This window comes from Marmota marmota, unplaced genomic scaffold (assembly GCF_001458135.2).
Source record: "Marmota marmota marmota unplaced genomic scaffold, marMar, whole genome shotgun sequence".
Taxonomy (NCBI): Eukaryota; Metazoa; Chordata; class Mammalia; order Rodentia; family Sciuridae; genus Marmota; species Marmota marmota.
In genome coordinates, this window is record NW_026006303.1 from 144,695 (window position 1) to 155,363 (window position 10,669).

Here is a 10,669-nt window from a genome sequence, read left to right on the forward strand (position 1 = left end):
CAGACAGGTGGGGGTCCAGTATTCAGCCTTTAGTGGGGTTGAGTGTTCAGACTTGATGTAAACAGGTGATAAAGAACCCCACAGAGTGGGGTTTGAGTGAATGGGTTATCCTGCAGCTAACATTTGTTCAGCCTGACCTGAAGACAACTTAGTTGAGCCTGCCCTGCATCTAACAATGGCCATGTAAATACATTAATGTGACTGGTGAAATGTGGTTTTTCTACCAGCTTGGGCCTTCTAACATAGTCCTAGAAAGAGAAAAAAACATGATGAACTTTTTTTTCAGTCTTATCTTTAGAGGGTGGCCAGGGCCATGAGGGCTTTCATTCTTTTTTTTTAGGATACACATTTTCTCTTTTGACTCAGGTGTGATGAATAATCTGTGGGCTGGAATGGGTGTTGGAAGTCAGCAGTCTCTCAGGACTGCTTATCTTCAAAGAAATTAATGAGCTTTAAGTTGAACCTCTTAGAGAGACTTAGCAACAGTTTGAAGTAGAAGTAGTTTATTTTGGTTAGGGTGGATGTAGGGCCCTGGAGTAATTAATATTTTAATCTACCACAGGTGGTCTTCCAATTTCTGGATCCAAGCTGGCTTCCATTTCTGTGATCTGACCAAATCTGATACTAAACCTGTTTATCTGATCTCTTAGATAGTGCTACCAATATTTTCGCCAGGCAACTGCACTGACTGTCTTTAATTGTTTGTTTGTTTTTTTTCATTTTCCCCCTCTAATTTTAGGTATGCCTACTGCTGTAAGAAAAGGGGAATTGAAACAGCATGGCTGGGGCAAACACTTTGGAGTCGCCTTTTAGAAATTTAAATATACCTGTTGACTTTTAACTCTTAGTACAATTCTTTTCAGTGAGGACAGACAGCAATTTTAAACCTGTATTATTTACCAAACACATACAGACATGCAAACACATGGTGTATATACATACACAGAACAAAACAATAAACAAAGGCTTTGTAGATTTTTAAAAACATTTTACATTGAGGGCTAACCCTTGTAAATTGATCTCTGAACAAAACAATGTGTAAAATCGAAACCTCCATAGTTGGATAAAATCGGATTGATCAGAAAAACACATTATCCTCTGCAGGCCAGATCAAAATTATAAGCTCAAAAAAATGTACAATTATAAAAGCCTTCCTGGTGTCTGGCCTGATGTAGCCCTCAAATGTAAAAGGCATTTAATGAAAGAAGTGAGGGCTTGTGGGAACTCAGAGAAAGAAGGATTTTGATTTTTTTAATTGTAAGGGAATATAGACAGAGGCTGTGTCCACACCCTCCCTGAAGGGATTTCCCAAAGAAGCACCAAGGGAGCCTGAACCATCAGTCTAACAGTTAAACTTTTGAGGGAGAATTTTCTCCTTTAAAATTGGGTTCTGTTGTGCCTTGTGTGGTGCCATTGTCCCTGGAGTTTGTGGGACCTATTAGAGAGTTCAGGACAGAGTATTCTGCTTGGGTATCCACTGCAAGATTGACACATTGGCCCCATATCGTGGCAATTATTATAGATTGATGGGGGCTGAGAGGTATCTGAGTTTTTTTGATCTGGTTCTAAGCCAGCTTTTCCTGGTCTCTTGGATAGCAGTAACAATATTTTAGCCTGGCATTTTGTAGCTTTATCAGCTGGGCTGCCATGGTTCTTAAAAACCTCCTTGAACAACTCCAATAGCTGGGACATATTTATGGTGGCAAATTTTAGTAAAGCAACATGAGAGTGCAATAAAGAGAGAGGGACAGACTTCTAAAATCATTTTGACTTTTTCTAAATCTCAGCCTGGAAGAAGGTAAATAGACTTTTATTAATCTATATTTTCACATTAGTTCTCTACTAAGCCTTTTTGCAGCCATGTATATTCCAGTGCAAGCCTTAGTGAGGAGCCTAGGGCTTTTTAACCATTTCCCACACCACCCAGTGGGGGGTAATCAGGCCAGGTTAGGATTTGGGTTTCCCATGACAAAGCTAACAATTAAAACAATAAGTAGAAACCAAAGGATGGTGAAAGTCAACAATTTGACAGGGTGCTGAGCATGACTCAAGTCAGAGGATGGTGGTTTATTTGGTCCCTGATGAGTCCAATCTGCCAAAATAAAAAGAAAGGAATTGCTGGGGTGAACAGTCAGAGGACTTTGTCAGCAACAGAGACAGACATGAACAAGCAAGAGACAGACATGGACAAGGCACTCTCTCCTGAAATACCCTGGCATCAGACCATCCCCAAGGTCTATTTACTGGCTCAATGTGTTAAACAACCTGTCAAAAAGTGCTAGGGTTCCAGGTCTGAGCTGCACCAGATACTCTCTCACAGGTGGGCTTGAATACATGAACACATGGTGTCCACACCACGCAACCCAGAGAGCTCCCACAAATTCAGAGGAATGGCACCCATCTCTGTGAAGCAAGGTTCAAGAATCCCTCATGCCCCAGAGCCACATTCCTGACTCCTGAAATCTGGCTGGAGCCTCCAAATGTTGTGGCACATTGGAAATAAATGACTAGGTCAGTCTTGAAGCAGGACATAAAACTTTATTCACCATGGTAGGGGTGCAAGTTCAACAAGCAATCTTTGACCCTTTGCAGAAGGTAGGGTACATTTTAATAACTAAAAACTGCAAGCAACCAGTAACTCAAACCATTACCAACATAAGAACTTGGTCAAAGTGACCTAGCTAAGGGAGTAGTACATGCTCCCACACCACCAAAAAACGGGGGACTAAAAGAAGAACATCTTCCATTGTATAAGAATAAAAGAAACACTTTTTCAGCTGCTATGCATTGCTTAACAGTGTCTGCTAAGAAGGATGGGAGAGGTGGGTTTTATTTTGTGAGTTCTATTTTTATATGAAATGGAGTCTCACTGTAAAATGGAGTTTGTCTGCTCAAGGCCCATATAGTTTAACCCATAACATGATGAAATCTTAACTCCATTCCCATCATAGAGAGCTTTCTCAATCATTCATTTTCCCTGCTTCCAACTTCACATTCATGCAGTATACACCAGACATTTTCAATTTCATAATGGAAAACAAACAAATGAAAAAGCCTTCACTAACTTGCCTTGGCTGAAGGATCACAACAGATTGATACCCAATGTCCTTCAGGATCAGGACCCTTCCTGTTGTCCAGCCTCACCTTCCTCCACTCACTTGCACAATCATTTATGCATGCCAAAATAAAAAGTTAAATAATAAATAAGTAAAAGCAACTGCTCCTGATTCTCTGGATGCAGGATGCTTGATGTATATTTTTTAAAAATTTGATCATATTGCCCTTCCTCCATTATGGTTTTGAAAAAGTGTGGAACATGGGGCTTACTCCATCTTGGCATATGCCCATTCTACTCTGTAGCCATCACACTGGAACACCCCTGTAGGTACTCATTATCTCTGTACTCTGTGATACAGCATTGAGAATTTCTGTTGAGGGATGGGAGCAAAGTTTAAAATTATTTTCTCCCAGAAGATTACTAAGTCAGCCATGGAGGGTGAATGCCTGTAATACCTGCAACTCAGGAAGCTAAGGCAGAGGGTCACAAGTTCTAGAACATCATAGGTAACTTAGTGACACCCAGTGTCAAGATATAAAGTATGGGTTAGAAATGTAGGTCAGCAAAAGAGAGCTTGCCTACCAAGTCCAATACCCTAAGTTTAATACTCAGAATCATTTAAGAAGAAGAAGAAGAAGAAGAAGAAGAAGAAGAAGAAGAAGAAGAAGAAGAAGAAGAAGAAGAAGAAGAAGAAGAAGAAATAAAAAAATTTAAAAAATAATGCATTTAAAAAATGATAGGACTAAGATATAACTGGGGGAGAGAGTATTTATCTAATGCTCACAAGGTCCTGGGTTGGATAATCAATAACACACACACACACACACACACACACACACTGACACACACATACAAATGAAAAACAAATAAACCATCCTACACCATGATCAAATGGGATTTATTCCTGAAATATAAGATAATTCAACATGTGGAAAATCAATGCAATCTAGGACATTCATGGAAGGAAGAACAGAAACCAAATGATCATTTCAGCTGATGCAGGGGAGGAAAGCACTTGACAAAGTTCAACACTCATTCATGAGAGAAACAATTAATAAACCAAGAGTAGAAGACATCGGTCTCAGCATCATAAAAATTATATAAGAAAAGCCCACAGCTGACACAAAACTTAATAGTAAAGTCTGGAAGCCTCTGCTCTAAGATCAGGAAGGAATCCAGGATGCCCAGTCTTGCTACTTCTATTGAACAGAGTACTAGGAGCTCTATGAGCAAGTAGACCAGAAAAAAAATAAATAACAGACCTCCAAATTAGAAAGAAGAGGTAAAGTTGTCTGTTCATGGATGACAGAAAAAAACAGCCTAAATTTTCCTCACAAAACTTTCAGAGATGACTTCAAAATTCATCAAATTATAGGATAAAAATAACTTATGTTCCTATGTGCTACAAATGAACAGTCCAAAAAAGAATTGAAGAAATAAATCTTATTACATAAGGAAAAGAAGAATGACATAGTGGGTGGTACTGTGGCTCAGAGTTAGAGCACTTGCCTAACACATGCAAAGCCCAGGTTTGACCCTCAGCACCACATAAAAATAAATAAATATATCAGAGGTATTGTGGACAGCTACAACTAATGAATAAATATTACAAAAAAATATAATAAGGGAAAAACTTACCAGAGAGGCAAAAGATTCAATTTTTCAAAACTTCAGAACATTATGGAAAGATCTGGAATGAAAAACAAATAAGTAAAAGGTGTTGTGGGGTGCCACATTGAGTGACCACACCTTCCAGTCCTGATGCACCACAGGGATGTGAAAGATCACTGTAGTCTGGCACAATGGTGCCATGACTTGTATCTCAGTCTTTTCCCCTGCTCAGAGAGCAAGGAGGTCCCCTTCGTGGGGTGTGCCCCTAGGTGGGAGCTACACTCACCTCTTCCCTTGTAGTCCTTACCTTTCTGGCCTTTTTTGAATAGAAGTTTCTAAGAACAAGAGTCCCCCCAATAAAAGCTCACTTCTGTATATGTTCCCTCTATCTTGTCACCCTCTTGTGGCTTTCTCATGCTGTCCCTTTTGGGCGCCTCAGGAAAAGAGCCAGGTAAGCTGTCCTGAAGCTTGTGTAAAGGTAAATTGTGTCTGTGTCTTATTTTTTGTCCCTGCAAATTCACACGAGTGATCTTAGTTTAGCTGCCCACACTGGTCAGGGACAGCAAAGTATCTTAAGTTCAAGAGCTGAAAGACTTCATATTGATAATATTTCCATATACCCCATATTTCTGTACAGATTCAATGCAGTTCTTATTAAAATCTCAATGGTATATTTGTATATATAAGAAAAAACAACTTAAAATTCATATGCAAACTCAAGAGATTCTGAATTGCCCAAGCAAACCAAAGATGGAAGAATTAAGAGATCTCACAAATTCTAAATTCAACACTTCACTATTCTACAGTAAAAACTATGGTACTGACATGAAAGCAACAGTCAGACCACTGAAACACAACAGTGAGCCAGGAAGAAACCCATGTGTATATGGAAAGATGGTCTTCAACAAGGGTGTCCAACTCCACAGTGGAGAAAGGACATATAGTATAAATAAAATTCATGTTCATATGCAAAGAATGAAGTGAGATTCTTATTTCACACCATATGTATAAAACAACATGAAATACAAGATAGATTAAATGAAGGCCTGAAGCTGTAAAAATCCTAAAAGAAATAATAGCTTAATGACATGAAATGTGTTTATGGCCTCTTGGATTGACATTAAAGGCACAGGCAACAAAAGCAAAAGAAGACAAATATGACCACATGAAACATGAAAAAGTAGGGCTAAGGATGTAGCCCAGTGGTAAGTGTGTGCTTAGCATGTATAAGGCCTGGGTTTAAGCTCCAGTAAATACACACACACAAACACATACATACACACACACACACACAGTACTGATTCTGTTTCCCTGGTTGAACTGTCATTTATACATATTTTGTTCCCCCTTTTAGGAAAAAGTTTTTGGGTTTGACACAGGATACTTATACAACTTTAGGTGGAAGTATCACTTTGCTATTGTTCTTATTTGAATAACTTGTGCTCATTTGAAGTATGACTTCAGAAGATTTGTATGGGTGTCAGGTTGACATGCCTGTCACTCCTTTGGTTTAAAACAATGATTATTCTGAAAATTCTACTGAGAAATAATTTCAATTGCCTATGCTGCTACAAGGTAAACAATGTGTAATTTTTATACAACTGATAAGTTTAAGATATTTCAGATGAAAGCGAATATTAGACAATATATTGGGGGATGACTAATGTAATCTAGGAGCTAAAAACAATTAGCTACATTAGCCCTTATTGAGTGTGTCACACATGTCTGTGTATGGACCATGTGTGTTAGTTCGAGGAGAGAAAAAAATTGAACTAAAAGAAACCACATTTTTGAATAAAGAAATGATACTCTCTCTGGACTCATAGAATTTTAACCAGATGACAAAATATCAAGAGACTCATGACCTCTAATACCCCTACAAATGAGAACATGAGAGGTGAGGGGGAAATGAGGACCTCGACTGGGTGCCTCATTCAGGGAGATATAATTAACCTAATCAGGGGAAAACACATCTGAAGCAAAAGGATGCTCAAAACTTCTGCCCAGGAACATCTTGGTATTACATTTGCTGTATCTTACATTTCCTTTGGTGTCCTAAATGATAATTCTTGTTTTAGTGACCTAGATCCTGTTTCTTCTACATTATGCTACTGTGTTTTACTAATTATTTCTGTTTTTCAATGTCTAATAGGAATGGAAATTTATGTGAATCTTCCATAAGCATAAAAGTGTTGTAGAAATTTGAGCCCAAACTACTTAAAAATTCTTTTCTACTCTTCCAGACAAAGAAGCAGAAGATTCTTTCTTGTACTTAAGAGGCTACCATAATTTTGACTTGAGAGTCCCCCAAAGGCCGAGATGTTTAAGGATTTGTCCCCAGCATGGTGCTCTTGCGAATTGATGAATGTTCAGAAGTAGGGCGTAGAGGAAATTTGTTGGGTCATTGGGGGTGTTCTCTCAAAGTCAAGTGATTTTTGGTTTTATTTTATTCATTTACTTATATGCAGTACTGAGAATCCAACCAGTGCCTCTTGCACACATGCTAGGCAAGTGCTACCACTGATCCACAACCCAGAACTAAGGTGAGCAGATTTTTTTTAACACATGCTCTCACCATGAAGTGCAGCCTTTCTCCAGGCCCAAAAGCAGTGTGCCAAATTGACATTGGAGTGAAATCTCCAAAACTGAGCCAAAAGAACTCTTCTTCTTTACAATTTGATTATCTCAGGTATTTGCTATACTGAGAGAAAGCTGACAGGCACAAAAATGAAAACTAATAATCCTGATTGAATAGTTGAACCATGATCTCTCTTATGAGAGCAAAATGTTCTTTGCATATCTTCATTGGACCAGCCTGGCCAGGATATGTCTTTTAAGAATAGTTGAATTTAGGGCTGGGGATGTGGCTCTAGCATTAGCACGCTTGCCTAAGCGTGCGGCCGGGGTTCGATCCTCAGCACCACATACAAACAAAGATGTTGTGTCCGCCGAAAACTAAAAAGTAATTATTAAAAAAAATTCTCTCTTTCTCACTCTCTCTCTCTCACTCTCTTTAAAAAAAATAGTTGACTCCAGAGCTCTGAATTCAATTTAGTCTTGTGACTTTCATCAACCAATGCAATATAAGTAGATTGAAATGTGTGTAATAATGAGAAAGATTTATCACCTATTAGGCATATTTCTTTTCTTTTTTAATTTACAAATGACAATTTTATTTATGAATCTAATGTAATATTTGGAGTTATTTATTACCATGGCACTATTTAGACAAAAATGACTGATCTACAAAACTTCTGTTGTATTTTAAAACCATATCATACAATTGAGTCTTTGAAAATATTTATTGAATTTCCAGAAATACATTTATTATAATTGCATATGAGGACCCTTTTGTCAATCGAAATATACTTTCTGTGAAACTTAGAGAAAAACCCATTTCCTTATTGAAATGTTTCAAGAGGCTTGTTCTCTTTTCAGGCTCAAAAATGGAGAGGTAGAACCTAAGGTCCACACCACTTCCAGGATCATGGAAAGGCATTTGCTCCCATGCTTACATCATGTGCAGAAACTGATTTAGGGTTGTGAAATAAAACATGTGGGAAGCCATTGGTTTTGCCTAGGCTCCAAAAGAGAATAAACAGACCAAATCAACATGGAGTTCCACCCCAGTAGCTGAGTGCTATGCATCACAAGTGGTTCTAAAGGCCATGTGCTGCAGGTTGGGTTGCCAGGCTGTGGTACCACTGGGAGGTGGTAGAAACTTTAGGAGGCAACTTCAGGTAGAAACACATTGGAAGGCATTAGGTCTTTGGGATCATGTACTTGAAGGGGATGTTGGGATCCTGACCTTTCATCTCTGGTCTCTTTTTGCTTCCTGGCTACCATGATGTGAGAAGTTTTGTTCAACCACATGCTTCCCACCAAGATGTTCAGCTTTACCACAGGGCCAAAGGGATGAGACCCAGGGATCATGGACTGAAACCCCTGGAACTCCTTTGAAGTTGCTTAACTCAGGTATTTTGTTACAGCAATGAGAAGCTAACATTGAGTTTTGGTTCATGTGGAAACATTTAAATCACTTCAGCTGTAAACAACTAAATTGTCTCTATACATCACTTATGTTTTCTATCAATGATGTATAATTATGTTATTGCCCACAGTTCTTCAAATCTGTTCTGATTCTGAAAGCTACCTGATTTACAAGTCATTTTTGTTAGTTTCTTAAATAAACTCATTTTGAATTAATCTCATTAAAGATGTTCTTCCAGCTTATTCAGGCATCCATTTAGGAAAAGGGCAATGTCACTTGGAATTTTACTTCTTGAAGAAGAGGAGGCCAGGGACTCACAATCCACAAGTCAACAATAATGAACTAGAGTGCTCCTGCACACACACCAAGTGAGGAGTGACAGCCCCTGCTCATGAGGGAGGCTTCACTAAACCCAAGTCAAACACATTGTGCATCACCTGTATCTTTTCCAAAAACCAGTCTTTGAGAGCAACCCATCACTTTCAATGAAGCTTTAACAGCAGATTTTACAATCCAGCCCAGGAAGTTAACCACAATTCCACGGTGTTCAGTCCCCATCATGGGCATAATGGCACACTGCATAACACCCAGGCCATTTTGCTTTCTCATTCTCAGGTTGCCCTTTGCAATTTGTACAGGAGTCACACATTCTCCAAATAATTTTTCTGTCAAGTACCTTTTATTGAGAGCAGATGTGGTGTGAGTCCATTTATTATGAATAAAACAACATTCCAAGAATGTCAGGTGTGGTCCTTTTGGGCGCACTATCTACCATGCATGTGGTCTTTGACAGATGAATAGATAAAGAAAATAGATGACAGATAGATTGATCTTGCATGTGTCTGAAAATAATGATTGAAAGTTTGCTCAAACCACATTTGTTTGTACCCTCTGTTCCCTCACTCCATGAATCTCTCAAGATTTATAAAACCCAGTTTGACTTTTTCACAACTTCCTAATGGACCAGTAAATGAACAGACTCTCTCAAGAGACCCCTTGTTATGATATGCCTTTGAAATGTGTAGCTGGCTTTTCCAATGACTGCATTGCAACCACTGTGTGGTAACCTACCTACCATGAACTGAAAAAAGATTTAGAATTTTTTGAAGCTGGGCACAATGGTGCATGAATATAATACCAGCAAATCTGGAGAACTGCAAGTTCAAAGTCTGCTTCATCAAATTAACAAGGCTCCCAGAAATATTGCAAGAATCTGTCTCAAGAAAAAATCAAACAACAACAAAAATACTTTTCTGGAAATGTGGCTCAGTCTTTAGTTAATGGAAAGATCTCTCATGTTCTAAGACAGAAAAAAAATCATATCATCAAAATGGCCTTAATATTAAATAGAGGATGCCATCAGAAGCCTACCAACCAAGAAAAGACCAGGACCAAATTGATACACAGCTGAGTCTGTAAGACCTTTAAAGAAGGATTAACACTAATAATTCTCAAACTATTTCATGAAATAGACACAGGGAACACTTCTGAACACATTCTATAAGGTCAATATCACCCTGATTTCAAAACCAGAAAAAGACACATCAAAGAAAGAAAACTTCAGATGAATATCTCTAATAAATACAGATGCAAAAATTATCAATAAAATTCTACAAATCAAAATCAAAAACATATCCAAAAGATAGTACATGATCAAGTAGGGTTCATCCCAGGGATGCAAGGTTGATTCAACGTATGGAAAACAATAAATGTAATTCATCACATCAATAGACTCAGAGAGAAAAATCATATGATCATCTCAATAGATGTAGAGAAGGCATTTGACAAAATACAGCACTCTTTCATGTTCAAAACATTAGAAAAATAGGGATATCAGCAACATACCTCAAACTTGTAAAGGCTATCTATACTAAGCCCCAGGCCAACATCATTCTAAATGCTGAAAAATTGCAAGAATTCCCTCTAAAAACTGGAACAAGACAGGGAAGCCCTGTTTCACCAGTTCAATTTAACATAGTTTTTCAAACTCTAGCCTCAGCAATCAGACA